Here is a 25,360-nt window from a genome sequence, read left to right as displayed (position 1 = left end):
AAGAAAGAGGAAGAGGGTGAAGTAGAGGAAGCAGTCATTGTAAGAGAAGAGGAGGAAAGAGGTCCAGAGGAGTGGTCCGAGATCCAAGGGAAGCACCTGTGAGTCCAGGGGAGGGATCCTCAGAAAGATCATGGTCTCCAACGCCTATGAGGGCAACAAGAAGTCCTGAAAGAGTAAGAGGTGAGCAAGATATTGTTACCATTGTTGATGGATTTCTGAAAATGAATGGAATTCCAAGTCTGAGAAAAGACTTTTCATGTCACCCAAATGAATCTGTTGTCACCTGGTTACTTTGATGTTGGGACAATGGGGCCAACAGTGTGTGGCTAGATGGTAGAGAAGCTCACCAACTGGGTGGCATTGCTAGGGACTCAGCCGTTGGCAGAGGTATTAGTACATGCCAGAGCCAGGCCTTTACGCTGTGGAAGCGGACGCTGTTAGCTGTAAAAGAAGGATACCCCTTCAAAGATGATCTGATGCCTGAGACAAAGAAATATGCCCTGGATTGGAAGATGGTGCAGGTTGCTTATTAGCCACATCTCAGGCCGAGCGTTCACTCTGCTGTGTCTGAAGACTTGTCTAGGCCAGCTCCTTTTTTCTTTTTCTTTTCTTGTCGATAAGGCAACGCTTTACCCTTCAGATGGAGCTGGTTACCCTGGTCTGTTCTCTGGTAATAACTATTGTTCACCACTCTCCTGTCTGAGGGCAGTTGGGAGTAATATCAGTGGAAATGATCAGGTTTCTTTGTTCTAAGCTGTTTAAATACAACATTTATCAGAGTATATATATATGAGTACGTATCTTGCCTTGTGCCATTCACTTGGGTTTTTCAGTGTACTAGACAGGAACTGCAAGGGCAGGCTGAGATACGCCTTTTTACAGACGTGGTCTTGGCGGTGCCATACAGCACATATGTTGAGGTTTGTGGTTCTGAACTATATCCATGGTAAATCCTGTAGGTGAGGTTTGAAAGTATGCTGGCCTAAGGAGCACCTGCACTTTCCCAGGACAGACTCTTTTAAATATGCAGAATTAGAAAAAACACAAACAACCCCAATCCCATACATAATGCGGCCAAATGTCCACCTCCAAAAACATTTTCTCATGTTTAAAGTTTTCTGTGGGTGTAAATTCCAGTGCAGCTTCACACTCTCTGCTTCATCATAATGGAGTCAGAAAGAAATTACTGCCAGGTGGGAAGATATTTCTTAAAACCATCTTTCAACATTTGTGTCTATTGCAATGCATTGGTTACAAGTATGGAGCAATCTGTTGGTTTTGACCAACGAGAAATGTGTCAGAAATTATATGGTTTTTATGAACTAAAATAACTTGTCAGACACGAAGCGTTATTATGGTCATATATACCAAGCTTGAGGTAATAATTTTTTGGTACATGACAACAATTGCGAAATTCTTTCTAAAACTGCAGTTCAGCCTGAAAATTTGTTTCCTGTGATCATGTGCTGAAAATCAGTTTCTTCCTGTCTTTCACTCTTGTGCATTCATTGGCTATTTGCATGCTTGTGCAATTTTAATGTGTTTTAGAGTGCTTTGCATTAGGAAAAGTATTTTGGTAACAAGGAGTTCAGTATAAATAAACTAAGGAGTTGTTTGAATTCCTTAGTCAGTTTTTTCTACCAAAAAATGACTGTTGCTTTGTTTTATTTTTGTTGATTTCTGAATGATAGATTTACGTGCACGACTGAATTCGTACTGCTTTCCTCTTCTCATTCCAAAAACTCAGGAAAATTGACCAGAAATGTGAGTGATGGCACTTGTTTTGATTTATGCAATATTTTTGGATTTTGAAAAATGTCTTAGGAAATGCATATGAATGGGTGAATTACTAAAAGGCAAGCGGTCACTTGAAAAAGAAGTAATGGGGGAAAGAATCCCATCCTTGAATTTATATTCAGTAAATATTTTTTTTTCAGTGCAAGATGTTTTCCTTTTCATTGCCCCTGCATTACTTATTCTTTCCTAAGCTTTATGTGTCTCTCCTCCCTGAGCTTTGAATTCTGTTAACTTAATCGGCAGTCTGCAGAATATCGTGGCACTAAGTGACATTGGGATGTGTGACTAAATTGAGGTTGATCTGTTTGATCTGTTGTCTCTTTCACACTGAGAGTGCAATCGTGATTTTCTGACTTTCCATTTCAATTAGTATTTTGGATCTCTATGGAAAGTAACGTTGCAACACCAGGTATGTTAATATAGATAGACCAGCCGATCAATTTCTGAGTTTTAGGATGTTACAGAGTTAGTGCACTATTGTCTTCATTTAATCGTGTTAAAGCTGGTTGTGCTTATTATTCTTCTTGTCCCGGACATCTGAAGTGAGTTGAGTGTGTGTCAGAAAAGAAGTGAAAGTAAAACAGATATTGGAATGTGTGTAAGGAAGTTAAATTCTTTCAGTAGCAATGTTGAGAAAATCGGGTAAGCATGACAGTACTTTTCAGGTTGAAATTTGTGTGGGTTGTGGGAAGGAACATCACGGTTTCAGAAGGTTACTAGCAGACTTAATGAATATTGTTCAAATTTGGAAGCAATATTAAGTTGCTGGATGGAACAGTTATGTGTCTAGACCTACTTAAGGCCCAGAAGTTTAGAGACACTTGTGCATTGCCAGTTTTCCACTTGCCAGTGTTGTGGTTCATGTTAGAAACTTTTTTTATGTTGAAGCATATAAAGTTGCCTCAGATTTTTAATGGTTTGTTTCTGACAAAGACTGCATTGCTCTTTTATGGTCGATTTCAGTGCTCTCTTTAAGAAACAGAAACAAAGACAGAACAACAAAAAAGGATTAAATAAACGGCCGTCAAATGCATGTCCCCCTTTTCCACTCTCGTATGTCCTTATTATCTTTGCAGTTATTTTGATGGAACGTTGGAATAAGCAATACTGATTTGTAGCTGTAGGGTTTTTTATTTTGTTTTTTTTTTTGCTTTGTTTTTAAAATGTATTAACAGTTTAATCTCCATGGAGAGAGAGATCAAGCCTGACTATCCATCTTGCTGTTTAAAACTGTATTCCTTGTTAGGAGAGTCTTGCAAACTGTTGGACATTGCTTTGGAAAGAGTGGATTATTTTATTCCTTCCAGAAAGCTCTTGCTCAATAGCTGGTGTTTCAAATCGCAGAGGATACGATAGTTTTTGCTTATGCAAACTGTGTTTTGGCTTGTGCATATGTGGAAAAAAGCAAAACTTTGCAACTATCAAGAAAACACAGTGCTTGATAGCTGCTTGATGATATACTCATGTGACTGAGATCAGAAGGCCTTCCGGAGGTGTAGTCTGGCCCCCTTTGCAGACCACGGTGAGAGCAAGGTGTTGAAGGCCACTGGTTGAGCATCTGTGAGGACAGAGCCCTTTTTGCAACCTGTTTCAGTTGGCAGCCTCAGGATAAGAAGTTCTTTCTTAGGTCTAAAAGAAATCCCTTGTACTTCAGTTTGTGCACGTTACGTTTTGTCCTTTTGCTGGGGCCAACTTAGGACAGTTGGGCTCCACTGTCTTTGCTTTCACCGCTTATTACACATGGATAAGGTTAGTCTTCTTTATTCCCAGGCTAAACACGTTCTTGGGAGCCATCCCTGGAAAGCTGCTTGTACCCCAGACTGCATGGATGCCTGGTTTGTTCCTCCCAGGTGAAGCACTTGGTATAGCCTTTTGAGCTGGAAAAGATTCTAATTGCCCCACTTCTCCAATGTGTTGAGCTCCTCTGAATGGCAGCACAACAAGCTAGTGCTTCTGTTGCTCCTGGCAGTTTGGTATCTTCTGTTTTCTTCCAGTCCACGGGAACCTGTCCAGAACGCCTCCACGACTCTCAGACTGTAAGTGGACTTGCAGCGATGTCAGCTAGTTCCTCAGTGCTCGTGGATGCGTCCTCTCGGGTCTCATGGGCTTCTTCGATTTGTGTAAATGTTCCTGAACTTCTTCCTCTTCCACTGAAGACAAGTTTCCATTGCTCTGGCCTTCCCTGTCATCTCAGGAGTCTGGCATTTCTGAATGCCAGTCTTTCTGGTAGAGGCTGAGGTAATGAGGTGTTGTGTACCGTGTCCTTTGTCACCAGCCCTCCTGCTACCTTCAGCAGCCTCATCTCTTGCAGCTGGAGGAGCTATCCTATTTTGGATAGATGTTACCTTTGTGTTAAAAAGCTGTTGTCTGGGTTTTTGGGTTTTTTTTTTATTGTTGATATTTTCATTTGCTAGCTTCAGTGGAAGCAGTGAGTGAATCTCAGGTGTTACAAGTGGTCACTGATTCGTGCACCTCCTGGTGCATCAGGAGTTGAGTGGCACTCTGCATCCCTGAATATCTCTGAGCAGCTGAACAAAAAACGTGGGTAGATTCTTGTTTTTTGACTCTTGTTTGGCACTCTCACCCAGTATCCTTTCTGTTCCTACCTTACCCAAGCTTCCCTCTTGTCTTCAAAATCTGGAAACTGCCTTGATGCTGTGTTTATAAACAAGGTGTGTTAAAGGTAAATGAAAAATCTTCAACGAGTTTGTAATTCTTAGGAAATGAAAGGTGTTGGCTCAGTGTGGAAGTAATTGAGTTTAGGTGAGAGATCAGCATGGCCCAGTTCTAGTATAAAGGCTTATGTGTTTGTTTAGCAGCGCTACTTGTGAGATTTGATTTCTAAATTTGAAATGGAGACCTATTTACCTTCATCCTCTAAAAATTTGAAGCTATTGACTGCTTGGACTTGGAACAGTTTATGTAAAGCTAGAGGAAAAAGTTCTGATGCTTTTACCGTTGTGTTTTACGAGATTGTCAAATGCTGTTAGGTTACCTTTTTATCTTAGTATGCTGCCCTGAGAAAAATAGAATAAAAAATTTCTAAGAGTGGGAAGAGTCCCAAAATAAATCCTGTCTTCATTTGGTCCAGCAGAGCGTGTAGGCTTGGATAATGTAGGTAAGAAATACTTTGATTCTGTGATCTAGCAATTGCTGTGCTAGCTTTCTCTTCTTTTGCTCACTTCTGAAATGAGTATCCTTGCAATGGATTGAGAAACTTTCAGAAGAATTTGGGGGTTTTGCTCGGTCCAGCAAAATGGTTTGATAGTCGGGGATAGGGTTGTAAAGGCCTCAAGTTGCTCCATGCCGGTTGTTTTTTTTGTTGCTTTTGAGATTCTTGATTTTACTTGTGTCAAGTTCTAGGAGGTTCTGTGCAGTTACGACATAAATGCTGTAAGATTGCAGCCTTGTGTACTGTCTGATCTCCTAGATTTCACTTCTGTTCCCTTCCTAGAAGCAGCTAATGGTGTTCACCTTAGAGAAAGTGATTTGTGTATTGGTGAGATGCTTGTTACAGTCCCCAGTCAAGTCTAGGTATATGTGTAGTCCTCAGAAAAGAAAATTGCTAACTGGCATTGCTAACTGTGTTAACGTTTCTGTTTTTGCTAGTGTGTTGTCTACAGAATGAACTTTCTAGCGCTAATGCCTTCAAACACTTCTGGAGAGTAAAGAGGTGATGTCATTGTGGTGAGGTGGTATTATCTAATTTAAAAGATATCTTAGGTTATTGGACATCAATCTTGAGCTGTTTTGGACAAGGCACTTCATTTGCCTGGTATGAAATGTAAATACTAGAGGGGCTTGTTTTCATTGTCTTGCGAGCTGTGTAGTGTAGCTAGCTGCTTTTTTTTTCTTTTCTTTTTATTAAGTATGAGCAGCAACTGGATCACCATGTTATCTAGCAAGGTATTAGAGCTCAGGGCTGTTTTTTCCATGCAATTGAAGAACAAAAAATAGACTTAGCTTAGCCAGTTGAGCCTTAATGTATAAATTTCTTCATTAGCTTCATCTGTGGAAAAAAGAGCAAGCTTTATTTGTTCACAAGTAACAATATGTTACTTGTGAAGCTAGAAGCAGCCAGCCTACTAAGTGAATGGTGTGAATTACTGTCGGGTTTTCTTATTGGTAACCTTAAAAAGAAAAATAAATAAATAAAACAACCCACGGTACTGTACATTCCTTTTGATGATGATTGTAGAGTCCTGCACTTCAGAAAACATAGCTACTGGTACTGCTCTTAATGAATTTAGTATCAGAAGATGATAACTTACGTGCTCCCAGCTTATACCTAAACTTCATCTTCTTTGTACGGGCAGTATTGTGCTTTGTTATGATTGAACATAGAATATATGTAAAATTTAAAAATGGGCTATAGCTCAAGCCTGTTGAATGTCAATGACGTTCATGTTACGATTTGAGCATCAGCGTGTTCTGTACTTGAGCAGCAAAATCTAGCTCGATTTTTTTCATGTGCGTTTTGCTGCAGTGAGATAGAAACTCCTCACAGTTGTGGTTTCTGTGCACAGCAGTCATCTAGTTCTATGAGTGCTATCAGAGTAAGCTGATTAGCATGATTGATACTGTATGTCATGGGACTGGCTTAATGGGCTACAGTTGAGACTGCATTGTGAAACCATACACAGATGAGGTAATCTCATTAGATGATTAAAACCTTCATCAAGTCTTCAAGATGGCAGAGCTCTCAGTTGTACTGCAGTTGGGAACTGATGCAAAGTAAGTGTAGTGTTCTGCTTGGAGTGGTGCTGAGATGGAGATCTTGGTGGTTCTTTCTGCTGGATCAAAGTCTCCGCAGCCCGGATAAAATGGTGATGTGGGATGTTCCATCTGGCTGTAGCTTGAAGTAAGATACTAAATGAACTAATTATTTTCTCCTGGAGAAATTCATTCATTCATTAATTACTATTTTGCTGCTGTTTGTGAAATTATGTGCTATTTGTGTTTTATTAAAAAAAAAAAAAATAAAAAAAAAATTTGGCTTCATGTAGCTTTCTATTCCCTTACGGTAAGAGTGAATTTTAAGTGTTACATTGCTGAAAACAAAACTGCTGTTACATTAAGTAACTGCCTTTGTTGTTGTTTTCTTTTTTCCTCTGAAAGTTGTCAGCTGTGCTTTGGCCCGGGAGCAGAGCAAGTGTAAATGGCGCTCCTTGTCCTCCTGTTCGTCCTGTTTAAAGTCATCATGGCAGGTAGAGTGTGCACATGCTAGAACAGGTGGCATACAGAAATCCTGTTTGACTTGGTCATATGCTAGGTTTTAGGCAGCTCATTCAGTGACATGAAATTTGAAGGGAGAAGTAGTATATTTGATTAGTCGTATACTTAAGCCCTGGTTTGCTAGCAAGCTGAAATGAAAAACAGATGTTTCTAATTCTGAAATTCAAGTGTTACAGTATGTATAATGCAGGTATTTATATGGATGTTACTGTATGTATAATGCAGGTTATTAGGAAATGCTTAGGAAAGACAGACTGCTCATCCGAGACTGGCAATAACTGCTTTGGCTGTAGAGTTGAATTTTTTGATATTAAAGACGGTACTGGCAGTCTGTCTGGGGAGAGAGAAAGAAACATTTCTGATTAGCATTGCATGTTCTGGTCAGTTGGTCTGTTCTGTTAGTGAGAGCAAATACTGTGGCACAAATAAATATGTATGTGCAACTAGTGAGACAAAATGAAGCACAGATACTGTGTTTTGGCAAGGGAACCCCTGTGATGTAGTCCTTTCTGAACCCTTCTCAGATGTGGTCTATTTATTCTGCAGTTCTGCAAGGAAGTGATCTTTGTCTAAGAGCTATTGAAGGTATGGTGTCAAAAAAAAAAAAAAACCCTCAGCAAAACCCTACAGCAGCCTGTTCCAGCGTGCTAAAAAGTGGGAAATTTGCACACTGTGACAAGAATATTCTTTCACATGCATTTGACATAGCATAAAAGTATACATTTGTTAAGCTACTAGGGGGTTAATGGCAGTGATATGCTATGAAGTTTGATGAGTACAGTAAGTACGTGGATTGAGGCGCTTCAGGTTTAATTTCCTTGATTTATTAAAAATGGCATAACTTGAGATTATCTTGTATTGATTTTTAAGTGCAAGGTCATGCTGGATTTCAGTGACATCAAATGAAAAGCAGGATAATAGTTTGTGATACTCAGCTTGGTTTTGCACATCAGATACTCAGTGCAGAAGAAAATGAAGGTTCTGGTGAGCTTTGCAAATTTTCTTGCTCTTTCTTTAAGCAGTTACCTAACCTTTAAGATGTGTTTTTGTGTAAATCTGTTTCTCTGTATGGTAAACTTAAATGGATTACTTGACTGTTTCAATAAGCATAGAAACATTTTCTCTTCTTTTTAAGTTGTTCACCTGAGTTGAAGTATCTCAAGAGCTCTTATTTAGAGACCTTGGTCAACTCTCGACCCTGCCTGGGGTTCTGGAGAGTACTCAGTTAACAGAACATTGGTAGCTTCTTTTTACTTAATGGGCAAAGCAAGCGTCATCTGCAGCTGCGTTTTTCTGCAAAGAATCTGTTCCTCTAAATAGGTTTTAAAATTATGGAGTATTTCCAGTGAAATGAGGCAACTGTTTTCATTATGAAAATAGAAACCTCCTTTGTTGGGCTGCCTGCAAATCAGCTTACTCTCTCCAGAAATTTGGCCTTGAACAGGGGAGAGCAAATCATAAATGAGAAGATTCTTTTCTCAAGATCTTTTTCAGTAAGACCCAGTGCTTTTCTTTCTCTTGCCTGCATATCATATCCACAGGAGGTGCCTTAAGAAAAATACTTGCAGGAATGATACCTAGGCCTGTTGGTTGCTGCGAAGCAACTCCAGGTTCACTGAGGCGGTGCGTAAGCTAGGAAGAGCAATCCGTGATTGTCTTAGTTACTCTGCTGTTCTTCTTTAAATATTGGCACGTTTTTGTCCTGATTACATTGGCTGGTTTGTAACCTTTGGTAAATCTGTAGCTTACTTTGGTTCCTGTATACTTGCTTTCTACATTATATGTAATAAACTGAGTGCCCTGGTGAACGACAGTAAGCAGCCTGTCTTAAAATGCTTATCCTTTGTTTCAAGTGGGGAAAAATATCTTCTAAAATATCTTTATTCTAATGGTTCAGAGAAATGTGGGGCAGAAAGGGGAATTAGAGCCAGAGTAGTTGCAGACTGTTCTACGAAGTTCTGCCTGGAGTTGAGCATGCTGTATGGAATTGCCTGCTGTGTATCCCTGTATTAAATACTCAAAAGTTATTTTGCTGCATGAGCCGTTATTATTTTTTTTAAGAAACCTTCTATGCTTCTGAAAATAGTGATCACAAAATATTTTGTTCCACTCTCGTGCTGTTTTTTTCCTTCCCGCTCCCTGTTCCCTTTCCATAACAACATAGTATGTGAACCCAAGAAGAAACTAATGTTCTACCTCTTAACTGTTGTTTTTTTTTTTTTTTTGTAATATGTTTGTTGAGCTAGCTGGTCTGCTTCCAAAAGTGCAAGAGTGTGTTTATACATCTAGCCTAACAATAGTATCATAACACCAGTTGGTATAACCTGGGCTGGAAATAACAATCTAGATGTTGTGAATCAAGGAGAGCGGTCATTTGTCTGTGCTTTTCTACTGTGTCAGCTCATTTGTATAAAATCACTGAAACTTTTTACAGTTCTCTGGGAGATGTGTCATCGCAGTGTGATGTGACAGCTTTCCTAAATGCTTAGAGAAGCTCAGCTATGGCTTCTCCTTGGAGTGGCATCACATGCTGTCATCAGCTCATTCAGAAGGAGTTGAATTTCTATGTCTGGCTCAAGCACATCTTACTGCAGAAAATCACCTACAGTATAATAAACTATAGTAAACTATTATTCTGTTCTTGCAGTATTTGAGTAGAGTTGTGAAGAGGTGGAAAGCATGTGATTAATACTGGTTATGCTTATTTATTACTTAGAGAATCACTAAGGTTGGAAATGACCTCTGAGATCCCCTAATCCAGCCGTCCACCTACCACCAGTATTTCCCATTAAACTGTGTCCCTCAGTACCACATCTAAATGTTTCTTGTACGCCTCCGGGGATGATGACTCCATCACCTCCCTGGGCAGCGTGTTCCAGTACCTGACCACTTTTTCTGAGAAGAAATTCTACCTAATAACTATCCTGAACCTCTCATGGCGCAGCTTGAGGCCATTCCCTCTAGTCCTATCACTAGTCACACGGGAGAAGAGGCTGGTTCTCACCTCGCTGCATCCTCCTTCCAAGTAGTTGTAGACAGTGGCAATATCTGTGTTGAGCCTCCTCTTATACAGACTAAGCGATCCCAGTTCCCTCAGCCACTTCCCACAGGACTCATGTTCCACACCCTCACCAGCTTGTTGCCACTGTCTCAGCACGTTCCATGCCCTCAGTATCTTTCTTGTGGTGCAGGGCCCAAAACTGAATACAGAACTTGAGGTGCAGCCTCAAGTACAGGGGGATGGTCACCTCCCTGCTGCTGCTGCTGCTAAGGCTATTTCTTAAACAAGCCAGGATGTCCTTGGCCTTTTTGGCCACCCAAGCACTCTGCTGGCTCGTGTTTAGCTGAATACTGACCAACACCCCCAGGTCCTTCTCTTCCACACAGTCTTTCATGCATTCTGCCCCAAGTCTGCAGTGTTGCCTGGGGTCGCTGTGGCACAAGTGCGGGACCCGGGCCTTGGTCCCACTGAACTTCATCCTATTGGCTTCAGCTCACTGATCCAGCCTGTCCGGATTGCACTGTAGGACCTTCCTAACCCCAGGCAGATGAACGCTTCCTCCCAAGTTGGTATCACTTGCAGAGTTACTGAGGGTACACTCAATCCTCTTGTCTGGGTCGTCATTAAAGACATTAAACAGTAAAGGCCAGCTGGTCGGAATATTTTGCTGAAGGTGCCAAGACTTTCTGCTACTTTCCTTCAGTGACTTCAGTTGATGAAATAATTGTTCTGATTTTAAACTGTTTGGACAGTGTCCATCAGCAGCTGATGTAAGGAGTCCTGGCAGTGTTCAGGCTTTTAATGTGCCATGGGGCCTCGTGGTTTAAAGTTTATGGTGAGGGGTGGAAAAAAAAAGTGGAGCATGTTCTTTGACCTCAAATCAAGCGTCAAGCGATACTTAGAGTTAAACAGACTTGCTTTATCATCCTGTCCTCAATCTTATGGTCTTCATAGCATATTAATATAATTTTAAGTTTGCAAAATCTGAGCTGACTTGCCTCATCTGCTGAAGTCTGTCATATTTTGTATGAAAAATTTTATAATTGAGAATAAGAGTGGCTGCCACTCGAGTATGTCAGCATATTTTCGAAAGTGAGATAGTATTTGTTTGCATATTATTCAGTCTCAGGCCTCCTTACTTATCAGGAAAAATGAGTGCTCTGTAATTATGTCTAGTTTTAGCGAAGTGGCACCTGTCTAATGGAGAACTGACTGCAGCAGTGCAATTATGGGACTTTGTAGGTGTCTTATCTTCTCAGTCAGTGACAGTGAAGACATAATCATTCTGCATCAGCAGCTTCTAAAATTATGGCTTGATGTTGGTCTTTACAGTTCTTCTGTCACGATTCAAGTGGTGAATAAGCAGTGCTATCTGTCCCACTCTGCTGCACCCCACAGACTCCTGGATCCTTGTCATACTACATAGCACACTTGTCACCAGTAGTTCTTGAAAGAAGAAGGCCTTTGGGGGCTTCTTTGAGTGTGGGAAAATGAGCAACATCCTTTGCTTGAAGTTTGATATGTCTTTACAGTAGTATTTCTTGGATTTATTCAAAGGCAACTGAATGCAGTTATATAAGCTTATGTAAATGATGTGATTTTTTTTTTTTTTTTTTTTTAAGAGTTGGATTTTATGTAAGGTTTTTCGTCTTGTTTTTGATCTCACATCTTCTGCTGTTGCCTCAGGTTACTTCCCATCTTAAGGATTAAATAATGGTCATCTTTATAAAAGAATATGTCTTTGAGAGCCTTCATGGTACAGATACTGGAAAAATAATCCATTTCATAGCAATCAGGCAATTGCTGTTATTCATAAATAGTTCCAGAATGAAGAGGGTTAAGGTAGGGTTAAGTACCTGCTGGAGGAGGTTATTTTGTCCATTTGAGGTTACCAGCAATTAAAAGTATTTTTGGACTGGTGCATGTGTACCTTGTAATTCTGTTAGATGACAAATAAAATGTAGGAAAACATGTTTTCTTCCCCTTTCCACAGTCACATTGTTCTTAAAGTGCTGGCAGTAGTATGTGCTTCCAGTCAGTAAACAAAGTAGATGTCATTTAGATGTATAGAGAGCTAATTAACTAAGTTCCAGGACACTCTGTTTGAGTTCCTTTGCTGCCTGCAAGTTAAAAATTAAACAATTTTTTATAGTAAGTAGAACTCTCAAAAAGTTAAAAGCAAAAAAAACCAACCAAACAAAAAACCCAACCAGTTGGATAATGGAGCGCTTGCTTTCAATGTCAAAAAACAAAACTTAAAAATGTGAAGTACTTTACAAGCCAGATGAAGTAAAGGGACACTTTAACACTTGCGTGTGCTCAAAATCTAATAAGAAATAAAAACAAGAATCTGAAATCTAATTTGTCATGGTACTGTTGGTGGTGGAATGATTTTTATTTTGTGTTTTTAATGTTGATCTGCGTTCTGTGATGTGATCGGATACAAACGGAGAAATGAACAGTTTCACTGTACCAAGAGAACAGCAGGCTTATTGTTTGCTTTATCTAGTGCGCAGACAGAGGAGGGGATGAAGTTCGATGAGATCAGTAATTCTGTGCAGTTTTTATTCCCTTAGCAGTTATTCATTGGAAGGACGCTGCTGTTTAAAACGAACTCCACCAAAAACATCCCTTGTAGCATAAATGCTTGTATTTTAAAAAGAAAGCAACCCAAATCCTTCTCAGAACTTAAAGGGAAAGATCAGTGATGATATGAAAAATGTTCTTAGTTTTTGGGTATTTTCTGGATTATTAGGGCGATTTTTTTTTTTATTTTTTTTTTTTTTAAATGAGGAGTGTTTTGCTTTCTCTTGTTTATCTTAAGAAATGCCTGCCACAGGAATTACATTTCCAGTGCGTTTTAGTGTTGAAAAGATTTCAATTTTCAAAAACCTTTTGAATTGTATATCATCAGATGATAACAGAGATGATGGTATTCATCTACTGCGCAGTTGCACAAAGTACTTTTTTCTTTTTTTTTTCATATCGTACTTACATGTCAGATGCCTTTAACTGAGGGAGATGTGAAACACTGGGCATTGGGTAAACTCAGTGCCCTTTCTTAGGTGGTGAGGTGCCCTGAGCTGGTTAGCTGGGAGCTCAGCCCCTCTTGCAGAGCACTACGCAGTCCAGCTGTGGTGGCTCGCCTTTGAATTTAGGGCTGGGAAACAAGTTCCTTCTTCTGTGATAAAGCTACATAAATATATTCTTATTTTCTTGTTTACTCAACGTTTGTCGTATGATGCAAAACCGTTAGTCAAAATATCCAGAGCCAGGCAGAGAGAGAATTCACAGCAGTTGTCAAGGCAAAAGCTTCTTTTTTAGAGAAAACAACAGAAGCTTTCTATCTTTCTGCTTTCTTAGTTTCAGCGTGCAGATTTAATTCAAGGTGAGTCCGGGAAAAAGTGTAACTTCCAATTTCCCCCTTCTAATGCTTTGCTTTTTCTCTGTCAAATACGCGTACCTCCTCCGTATCTTTTGAAATGACTTCTTCGTGGATCCTGTGGGTTGACCGTTCATTTTAGGCCATTGTGTAAATGGTAACTACTTAAAAATAGTTGTGGAGCTAACCTTGCTTCCTCTCTGGGTTTATCAGTTGGAAGCATCTTCTTTTTATCCTATGTGTAAGCGAAGACCTCTTTGGATTGATGACTTGATCTGTATAATGGAAAATCTAGGCAGGATATCCTTTCTCTATTATTCCTTGGTGTGATGGCATCAGGTTCTGTCTTAAAATGGGGGAGGGGAAAAGGAGGATCCTCTTTACAGGCCAAGTGGTTTCAAGGGACTCTGAAACTGTGAACTGTCAGAGAGCCTCACATTTGCTGTCAGCGTTGAACCCTTCGTGCTGTGAGCCGTGGTTACCATGTGTAGTTTCTGTGCTGAAAAGCTTTCTCACGTGCAGTACAGACATCTTGTATTTGGAAGTTGTTGTGGAGACTGTGCTGAAATACACCATGTGGAGCTTCTCTGTAGTTATTTTGAACTTGCAGACCTTAATGAAATACTGCATTGACAGGCTGGGTCCAGTCTTAGAATGCAGAAAGGCAGTGTCTGAGCTTCCCCTGCCAACGAAAGAGTATTTATAGTGTAATTCCAGTGGGATTGCCTCTAAAACCACGCAGAGCTCAGTGCAGGGTAGAGGTGCGGTGAACGCGTGATCCTGCGTATCCATGGGGTAACTTTCAATTTTTGTCCTCCCTTATTTCCCTCTGCAAGAGACATATTAAAACTGTCTGTGAAGAGCAGCGAATCCCTTAGTACTGGTTCATTCTGCCCTTATCTTGGTGACCTTTGTGTGTTGTGGTACAACGGCGTAGGAGGAACCTGGAGCCTTTGCGTAGGGTGACAAAGGCGGGACAGAATCATGAGTTTAATAGTAAAGCAAAATAGCAATCAAACAGTGCTTGGAATTAAACTAATGAAAAAGAAGTACTTTCATTGTCTTTGGACTTTGGAATCTATAACCCTTGAGTTTTCTTGCCAAGATGTTAGTAAAATTTAAAGCATGTGGCTTTTATATCGGTAATGAAAATATCTATGGAGTCATTGCGTGTGCTTTTACGTGAGGAGAAGATAAAGGTCTTCTACACCATGAAGAGCTCTTTGGCTGCTTGACGTTAGGAAGGTCCTTCTCATTAACAGTCTGTTTTGTGGCTTTCAATCATGAGGCATGTTCACGCTTTTGACTGCAGTATTTAAGTGGGCTGCTGGTTACGTTTCATACTTGAATGTAATATTCTGTGAGAGGCTAAACTTGCTATTTATCTGAGCACTTGGATAAGAAATCGGTAGAAAAGGCAGAATGCTGTAAGACTTTTTACTATTGTAAAATGAAGTCAATTCTCTTAATAAGTCATTAGGCAGTGGCCTAATGGCAGACTTCGATGCAGAATCTCACCAGTGTTTTTCCCTAGTTTTAGCCTGGTGCCCTAGGTCTATGTAGATAGCATGCTTTTTAAGCAACAGTTGGAAAACCAGGCAAGGGAAGGCTTTCAAACCTTAAACCCACCCCTCATGTATTAAATCACTCCAAATGTTACAATTGCTGTTATTTTCAGGCCATTGTGTCTACTTCCTGTTGGTCAAAGGTTACGAGGATAGGGTGGTGTATAGTGAGATGGAAAGCTGACAGGAAAAAGAAAGCTTTGCTTGTTTTGGGGTAGACACCACTACAGAAATGGCCAGGACATTGCTTAAGGTTTCTGAGGACTTGAAGAGGTAAACTAGAGAAAACTGTACTTGTTTATTCTTCTTTTTAATTTCTGTGTATAGGAAATGATTTGGGTTAAATGGGGGCTTCCTTAAAGAGTGCTGTCTTTTTCTGCTTCAGATATGCTTTCCCTCCCCCTTTTCTGTGTGGGGTTTTTTTTTTTGTTTTGTTTTTTGTTTTTTTTTTTTTCCCCTAAGAAAGAAGTTTAGCTTTCATTTTGCTTTAGGAATGGACTTGGGAAACTTTCTGAAGCAGCAGCCTTCTGAAGCTTTACCCATTAGCTCACTTGTATCACTAAAAGAGTTTTATGCCATGGAGTGCGAGTAGGAGTTATGTGATGTATTGCTGCATTGCGTTACACTGTGTAGGCATACCTACAGTGCTCCTAGCTTTTCTTGATATTTGTATCGTTATTCCAGAACCACGTTATTTCTTGGCTGCTAAAGCAGTAGCATGAGTCCTTCAGCTTTGTCAACAGGGCTGTTTGCAACGAGCTGCTACGAGCAGATGCTGTTGGGGGCTTATCGTGCTGGTGTTCAGGTTCCTCTGGTAGGGCTCTTGTGGTAAGCAATTGTGGCAAGGAGACTTGAAGGATTTGGTTTCAGAACAAACCTGGCTTCCTCAGGTTGCTCTGGAGTGGGAAGAAAAAAAATAATAATGGGTCGTGGTGGTGAAGTTCATTAAAACTGCTGATGTAAATAATATGTGCTGTTAAGATATAGGAAACAAAAAATATATTTTTACATGTGTTGATGAGATTGGGCAGCATTTTGTAAGCTACTCAGTTGTTATCCCAAATCATTTTAATCCTCAAGTATGCTAGCGTGTTGTTACGTTTGCTATTAGTAAGCAACGTAGCTTTTTAAAAATGTCTTAACCCCTTTGTAACTGCTACTGATCTATCTGAACCTAAAATGAAGTATATCGGTTACAGTCTTGGAAAATGTGTTTTTGTTATAAAAGAAACTAAATTTGGTTAGCATAGCAAAAGAAATGTGCATGTAGTTATGTTGTGCAAATTTGGACTGTGCTCGTTTTCTTAAAAGTGAACTTTTTTCTGGAGTTTTTCAGGTCAGTTGTGAAAAAACTCCACTGAGCATAGTTGCTTAGTGTTCTCAGTGATGGGGGGATGTGTATATCAGACACAACGCTAACTTTTATTTCACATTTTTATTTTTTTAGCAGCTGTTGTTTAGCATTCTGTGTCTACATAATTTATGCACATCACAGATTTGTTCATTGGTAGTGAAAAAGCTGATAATTTTGCTCTTAAAATAAGGCAAACCACACTGAGCGTGTTTTTTTATTTCTCATCCTTCATTGGAATAAGGAATTCCTTGGAGTGCCTTGTAGTATTTAAACCATAATGTGCTGATTCTCCCTATAACGCCTTGGCAGAACAATAGCTTTCCCTTTTCTCTGCATGAAGTGGCTCAAGAAAGTATCATTGCTGGAACTGTGGTTAACTGCTTTGCAGAAGAGGCTGCTGTTTTAGTCCACACATGCTTGACTTGCAGAAACGTCAGCCAGCCTTGCTCTCACAAGGGATGGGTAAGGATAGGCTGTCAACGTGAAGATCACTTAAAATGTAGTTTGGAATTATGGGGTAACTCTGCACTGCCCTAAAATCCGTTTTAATTCGTCCTTTGTTGAATGTGAATCTGTAGCTCAAATACTTTTTATGAGGGGAATACAAAATACTATATAATCATTTTGTCAGAGGGAACATGCAAGATGCCTGACCTTGTCATGTGTGGAAATCTATGCAGTATGAGCATGCCACCTGAGTGAACCAAGCATGAGACATGTAGGTTTGTTGCAACTTCTATGTCCTCCGAAGGATTCAAAATGGAGCCTGACATTTTGTTCTCACACAGTTCTAATATCCTATTTTTTTTCTTGCTTATAAGGCTTTCATGAATGATGAAAGTAGATATTTACAGCAGCAAGAAAAAAAAAAAGCTCAATCCGTACAAGATGTGTACAAAATAATTTAGAAAAAACAAAACAAATCCTGGACTTGTGAACTGGAGGAATGGTGTGTTTTTTGTGCCTACGTACAAGCACCATTTTGAAATGACTATTCTGCTAGGAGTAAGAAGTGAGCGGACACAGATTGTGGTGTATTTCATCCCCTGCCACTAGTGGGAAAGTAGCTGTTAATGTCACTGCAGTGTATGCTTGATCTTTCAGCTTCAGATTAATTGCATCTTAACAAGTCTTACTTTTCAGTTTTATATTTCTGTGCATTGCTGTCGTGCTGTATTTGTCAAGATGTGCACTCCTGTGCTCAGGACAGTGGAATTCAAGGTGCAGCTGTCATCTTGTCCAGGTTGTCTTGTGCAGGACATCTGGTCAGCACTGCAGTAATCCTTGTAATAGGAAATGCACAGTCATTACAAATAAGAGAACCTGTCCTGAACATTTTAGTTTCTTAAATTAAGATTTGTGGGGGAGAGAATGTAGCTTTTAATGACGAGCCGATGAAGGAACTGAAGCAGAAATAAAAAGCACGCTCTGCCTTTGACTGATGAATACACAAAACCATTACTTTTTAAATGAAGCCATCTGATGCGAAGGCAAATTGTAATTGGTTGAGTGGTTGTACGTAGTATCACAGAAAGTGATCTTCAGGAGGAATCTGAAGGCAGGAAATTCATGGAGTCTTCAGAGGAGAGTCGGGAGAGGAGGGAGAATGTGTTCAATCTGTTATCAGTGATAAAGCAAAAAGAGATGACTTGCAAATTTAGGGAGGCATTCACTCCTCTTTATAAGAAGCTTAGAAAGACATTGAGGGACTCAAAACTGCAATGAAGCAGTTTTGGTTGGTAATGGAGAACTTCACAACAGAGATGTGGTCAGAAAAGATGGTCCTGGTAGCATTACATTCAGTCTATTAAAGGGGGATGGGGAAGAACAGAGAGGAGGTTGATCAGAATGTACTTGAGATAGGGAGGAAAAGATGAAATCTGGGAGACGTTCTGAGAGCAAGGGCAACAAGCCAAAGGTGCCATGTGTGGGTGAGGGACCTGCAACAAATATTCTTATGCAATGGTGTTACGCTTTCATTGTTGACAAAACAGTGAGAGAAGACTGAGCTTACTAGTGTCACAGGCAGCATGCTGCTAGGGAGCTACGTGCTAGCCATGCAGGGTGGGTGGTGTGAAGCAGAATAGAATTGAAAGGGTAAATTGATGAGGATTCAAAATCACTGGGTAGCTCTGGCTGCCAGGGGTGGGTGAGATGATTTAGGAGTCTAGAAGGTCCATCTGGTCACTGGTCCTAGCATGAAGATGTGGTCCTGTAGAACCTCCTGGTTCTACAGGAGGTCTGCACTAGAGCATTAGCTTAGTGAGTTAGTTCTGCTTTGGTAAAGATGCTGTGATAGTTCTCTGATGTGCAGGAGTATTGCAGATAAACTAATGCTTGCCATCACAACAGTTCTGACATACTGTGGAGAAGTAGCTAAGTACTGAAATGACTGCTGCTGCTAATCATGAGAAGATGAGCGTAACAGTGGATGACGATACAAGCTGTACAGTTAAACTGGGGATAAGCAAGAATCTTTAAAAAAAACAAACAAAAAAACCAACAAAGAACAAAAAACTGTGAAAACCTCCATGCAAAATGTGGAAGGATTATGAAAATATTCGTTTAGATTAAGACGTACCAAACAGCAGAGTGCAAAAATGGTCTGACTTGTCTTTTGTCCTGTTTTTGATGCTTTAATTAGCTGTGTAATGCTGGGAGACTAGTTAGTTCACATGCTGAAACATCAGTTATGAAAGAGTCTTCGCAGCGAATCTGTGTGCAAGTATTGTTCTGCTGCATTTGCAGTGTTTTCTTCTGTTTATTTAACAAGCTAAAGTTAGAATCGACAGCGCAAGACTAGAAAATGGTGACAATAGTTGGAAAACAGGAAATTTTGGCCTTGTGTGTATTCGGAACAGATGATCAGGATGATGGCCAGGAGAGTGGAAACTTCCACTGAGACTGTTTTTTCCTTATTTTGCTCAGTGAGAAAAGATGGTGTTTCCTGGAAAACAAGTCTTAAGTATTTAAAGAAAGTCATAATGTATCCAGTGTTTTCCTCATTTCACGTTTGTTTGTTTTGCAGCTATCTGTTTACACACTTCAGTGCAATCGTGCTGGAAGTACAACAGTTGGACTGTTATGAAATTTAGGAAGTGAAGTTTCTGTTCTTAGAATTAAGATACAAACATGCCCTATTTTGCTCCGAGTCTATTAATTTTGTCTTATGTTTTTAAAGGCCCCAGTTTTTCAGGAAGCGCGTGTCGACTGCCAGTAGGTGTTACAACAGTGATTTTCAGAGGCGACTGTTAATTCTGAATTTTTGGTACGGCCTCCTATAAAAGTTTTCTTCTTCACTTCCATAAAAGTGCTTTCTGAAAAACACCCGTGTATTTCTACATTTCCACGTGGAAATATAGAAGTAATGATTTCTCAGGGAAAACTTCAGCCAGAAGTTTGCAATTTCACCGTTCAGGAGTTCTGCAAGCCCTAAGAGTGGCTTGTGGAAAAAGTTGTTGTGCTTGAGGTGGCGTTGTTGACCATGACCTCTTGGAGCTGCTTCCCGGCAGTCTTCCCAGGTATGTGCCTCGTGGTAATGAAGCTCCCTGCTGACAGATGCCACTGCCCTGTGCCCAACACAAACAGTACTTCAAAGAAATATCATTTGAATACTTGGGTATTTCGCTTGGGCTTCTGAAACGATGCAGAGTGTAGCTCTAATGTATGAATCAGTGGAGTGGCGTTAGAGGTGTGCTTGGCTCATCATGCGGGAACAAGAAATGGGAAGGTAAAGAGGGCACAAATACTCAGCTTCTTCTGTTTGCTGTCTTTTTTCCTGTTTGTCTAAGATGTGCAGCTATTTCCCTGTTCCTTTTGCTCTAGGAAAAAAAAGTAAAGAGAGATGGATGAATTACATGGAAAAGCATAAAGAAAATAAAATGTTGGTGCTGGCAAATGACTCATAAAACCTCAGAAGTAAGCTCAGCACTAAAACAAATGTCCAAGAGAGAATTACAAAGTGACCTTGGGCTGTCTTCCTTACTTCTCTCTGCTTCACACCCTGCTTGTTTTCTGTTTACTTTAGAAGTTCTTTTGGATCAAGGAAATGTTTAACCTATGTTTGTAAAACATCAAGTGTTCTTTTGGATCCTCCCTGTGCCCCTGGGTGAGTCTCTTCTTTCTTCCAAACCGTAGATTAATGCTCTGGAAAAGAAAGATGACAAAAACTGCCCTTGTAACATACTTTTTGGAGTGCCTGAACACAAGCGGCTATGCTTGAAAGATGAGAAGGAAGGTCAGAGATACGTAATATTATTCAAGTTTCTGCTGGTCAGCCATAGGGAAAATACTTACGGGTGATGTTACTGGAGAGGGATGCCAGCGATATCTTCTTTGGGCTGGCTTGCTAGTGCTTGCTACTTTTGCAGGATTTTGAGAATGGAGAAACAGGTGGTCGTTGCACTAGTAGTGGAAAAACAACTTAAGTGACGTGAGGATTACGGGTAATAATACTTGGTAAACCCAGCAAGGACAATTGGCCAGTTTGTTAGTAAGTGCAGTTGCTTAAATGCATGAGAACAAATGCTGCAAAAAGAGCTGTCCAGAACAAATATCCTTTGACATATTTCACAAGTTTTAATCCTTTAAAAAAATTCATCTAACTGTTTGAGCAACAGCTTGGGGGTATCCAAGTGGAACATAAAACACTTTTTAACATAAAAAGGTAAATTATCCATTTCCTCTTGCTCCTTCCTCCTTACTTTCCTTGGCCACTTAGACATGCCTACATGTTTCCAGTGGAACCTGAAACAAGATGAGGTACCTTTCTAATAGACGTTGCAAGAAAAGAAATAAATCCTAAAGTAAGTAGGTTTATAGGGGATAGAGCTGCAGGCTATGGTGCTGTTGACATATTCAGCAGATAGAGCTAAGGTAAGGAGACTGTACTCTAAATTCTCTGTATTGCATACAGTCTTAACTACAAGCTTTCAATTATTATCTGTTTTATTTTTACCTGCTCATAATGCTATTTGAAAAATAATGAATTCCACTTACTTTCATCATTTGAGGCTCCGTGAGTGAGCAGTTTGTCATGTTTTAGTCTACTTGAAAAACAAGCAAGCAAACTTGTTCCTGTAGTTATGATAGTCTCATGATATGATGGTCTCATGATATAAACAGGACAGTGTTTGGCAGGAATGGTCACATCCTATGGTAGACCAGCTGATACGCTGTGCAGCTCTGGGAGGAAACAAGCTGAGAGTCGCAGAAGTCATTTCTTAGTCAGAAGTAAAAGCAGCAAGCCTTGCTTGGGAATAGAGAGCTTTAGAAGCCTGCGTAGGCTTTTGGTGAGCTTTATTCCTGTGACTTTGGTCATATCACGCTTGGAAAAGCAACAGATTTACTTCTGTGTTAGTAATAAATCTGCATGTAGTGTCGTGTAACTAGTTAGTGTAAGTGCATTTGTTAATAGCAGTGTTTTAGTATGACTTTCGTGTGTGTGTCTTTCATTAAAAAATAAAAATAATACAGCCTTCTTTCCTCTGTCAGATGCTGTTTTTCTGTGCTGAAGTCAACAGGATTAGGTCAGAAAAGTAGAAAACAAAACAAAAACACAAAACTCAGTAGATTATGGGATGATTTTTTTGTCCTAATGCCAATATTGTTTATTCTTGAAAAAATATTTGAGCTGATAACGTATGATTGATAATCCTAAGTGACATGACAGAGCATTAGTAATCACAATATTCATTTGACTTAAACCAGTGGAGCTTCTTGTGTGTGTGCATGATTAAGAGAAAGAGCTGTGTGGATTGGAAAGTGCGCAGTAAAATGAGATGCAGAAGCTTCATACAGGGATGCCTGAAGGGGTTAAAAAGAGAGAAGGGAAAAGATGATTTGCATAAGTACGTATTTGCACATGTGCGTGCTGTTTTTTGAAGATTTCTTTTTGGAAAGCAGCTATTAAAGAAGCTCTCTTTATTGCGCACGTAGCACAGGATTTGGTGCTTCAGTGAGGCAGTATACAGCCCTCGTTACAACAGCAAATACTGAAATGTTAAAAATAGATCAAGCTTTAAGAATCCCAGATATTTTCGAATAACAAAGAGTAATTTATGTGGGCTCATTTTGCACTTTGACAAAATATAGAGGCGCTTTTGTGCTATGATTAGCAAGGGTGCTGATGTCAGTTCTCTTGTCTAGCTTTTAGCTTTATTCTGCTGCTAAATTGTGCTTTGTACTGTAATCCAGAGAACCTTTGTATCTGCCTTATTAGTGTGTAGTTTATGGAATTGCTTTTGTTTTTGAATATCATCTGTGCCAGTTTCAGTGAGTGTGACTCATTGTATGACTGAGATAAACATTCACATATGTACTATGTGAAAACTCTTCCAAAATAGTAGCAGGTGCTGCTAGGCTGAATTCTGTTATAAGTATTTAATAGTTGCTGTTTTGTAGCCAGAAGGGCTAAAACCAAATTCTGTTTAGCTGGTTGATTTTCTGAATTTGAGTGCTTTTTACTCTTTAATGCTCCACAGTGATTGGTGGGATTGACCAGGTAAATTTTTCTCTCTTTAACACAGTACTGGAATTGAACTTCTGTGAAGTATGCTTGGTTGGTACCAAGTTCACTTTTGGTCACAAATCACAAGACAAATCAACCTTAGTTCTCAGTAGCTTTTTCCCCCTCTAATCTTCTCATTTAGACAATGAAAATGTCATCTGGGCAAACTGAAGGCTGAGGTTTAAGAGAAATGTTGTTTCTGAATTAAGAACTTTGCAGTCCATTCTTAACTGTCTGTGGTCAGCCTCGTCTGAAGAGAATCCTCTGTTACTGGAGTTTCCTGTTGTTACGGAGTCGAAGTTGTCATTTGATTTGGAAATAGGAAACAAGTGCCCATTTTGCTGGTATTTTTGGGTCTCTATTACATTGTGCTTAGCAGCTGTGCTACCTGAAGATGCTTCTACTTGCAGTCTAAGTTCATATCCTTCATCTGTTCCGTTTGCCACCTCTGCATTTTTCTGTTCACCCAATGATCTTGTTGGGACTGCAGAAATCACTGCTTGAGGCGTTGGCTTGATCCACACAGTTCCGCATTTCAAGGCAGCTTCACAACTATGCTGCTTATTTTATCGAGTATAAAAGTTGTCTAAGATCAAATAAACTTCAAGCAGCTTCATAGGTGGGGAGTGAATCTCAAGCCCTAATTAAGCTGTCTGGTGTTCTTCTCTTTCTCCCATTTTCTGTATTACTTTTTCATAACATATTCCTGAGCCTGCTACCCAGAATAGCACGTAAGTATCACAGTAACTGGTTTGTGTGGCTCCAGCACAAAGCTGGTGGCGCTGGTTTGCAGCTGGAATTTGATGGCACAGCTCTGACTGTCCCTCATGTCTTCCTCCATGAGTTTGCTCAAAGCTTATGCCTTCAGAAAAATGAAACCTTTCTCCCTAAGAAAACCCATTTGAATCTTTTCTTAATATATTGTCAGAAACTTTTGTTTTTTAAGCTACATCAGTGTGTAAAGGATATCATGTCTTGACGTCCTCTGCTGATACTGTTACTTTCATTTGGCCTTCGGTTCTGTCTGTAATCGGGGTGAGCTGATATCTATTTTTTGGCTGGAGGGGGGTTCTAACATCAGGTTTTGTCCTAACAGGGTTTGCTTGTTCACTTTTCATGTGAGAACGCAACGCAGTTTTTTCCAGTGGGCAGTTAGCAGTATGTCTGGTTTCTTTTACTGCCTGTTCCCATGTGTATCTAAAGGGAGATGGCTGGCAGGGAGAGGGAGGGGATTGTCCCCTTCTACTGTGTCCTTGTGAAGCCCCATCTGGAATACTGCATCCAGGCCTGCAGCCTCTCACACAAAAAAAAGTTACGGAGCTGTAGGTGACGGTCAAAGGAGGACTTCAAAGATGATCAGTGGGCTGGAGCACATCTCCTACGAAGAAAGGTTGAAGGAGCTGGGCTTGTTCAGCCTGGAGAAGAGAGTGCTGCAGGGAGACCTCATTGTGGCTTTCCAGTACTTGAAGGAAGGATATAAATGGACAGAAATTTCACACAGGCAGACAGTGGTAGGACAGGGGAGTGTGGTTCTAAACTAAAGGAGAAGAGATTGAGGTTAGATATTTGGGGTAAATTTCATTCGGAAGGCAGGCAAGTGGCACAGGCTGCCTAGAGAAAGCTGTGGGTGCCCCATTCTTGGAAGCACTCAAGGCCAGGATGAGTGGGGTTGGGGGCAGCCCTGCCCACAGCTATGGGGGTGGAACTGGGTGGTCTTTTAAGCACCCTTCTGACCCAAGCCATTTTCTGAGAGACGTTCTACGATTCTCCTGGCATTTGGAGTTTATAGCAGAGGATGCGATGCTGTTGGTAGAGCTGAGAAACCAGAGTGCAGCACTGAGCAGGACAATAAGAATGCTTGTGGTGACATGAAGACAGATAAACGTGAACTTTTCTCTTTCGGTTTGCATTAGTGTCTTTGCAGTGATGGAGCGTATTTAATTGACGAGAAAGAGAGGCCCACAGCAATGAAAGGCAATTGAGGGTTGACTCGAAGATGAGGCGTTTTAGTTGTGTTTTTCTCTCTGTCCCAGTTCTTCAGATTTGCAGCATCCTGGAGGTTGATACAACATATACAGTGATTGTGAAGTTTTTTCTTCTGTGGATGTACCTCATGCAGGGACTTTTTATGTGGTATAAGACTGGACCATTGGGTCATTCTTCCCCCCATCTTTGATGTTTTCTGAAATAATAGCGTAGGTCTTTCTCTTTTAAAAGTTCTGTTGTAAAACACTGCAAACTTCTGAGTGCAAAGATTGCCTAAGGTCAAGGGAAGTGTGCAGTGTGAACACTGTATTCTTTAACTGCAGGTTGCTATTGTGGAGTATCAATTAAAAAAAAAACATAATCAGAGCTGGAATAAACCAGCCTGAAACAAGACGTTATGATCTTATTTCTAAATATCTACACTTAGACGCGTTTCATTTTCTTATGCCTGTGGCAGTTACTTTCAGAAGATTTTGGGGCTTTTTTTCCTCTTCTCGCCTCCTTATTTTCTTTTCTGGATTCATCCTTCATT

General features: G+C 40.2%; 1 protein-coding gene across 3 annotated transcripts in view; it reads left to right on the top strand.

Annotated features, from left to right (window-relative positions):
- The window catches only part of GAB1 (GRB2 associated binding protein 1), a 102,709-nt gene that overhangs the window by 31,660 nt on the left and 45,689 nt on the right, over window positions 1-25,360 (top strand). The gene's annotated exons all lie outside the window — the stretch shown is intronic.

This window comes from Centrocercus urophasianus, unplaced genomic scaffold (genome assembly GCF_019232065.1).
Source record: "Centrocercus urophasianus isolate 14NV4802_14NV808 unplaced genomic scaffold, USGS_Curo_1.0 seq_32, whole genome shotgun sequence".
Classification (NCBI taxonomy): Eukaryota; Metazoa; Chordata; class Aves; order Galliformes; family Phasianidae; genus Centrocercus; species Centrocercus urophasianus.
Note: the sequence above shows the minus strand (reverse complement) of the source record. Positions and strands in the feature narration are given on the sequence as shown.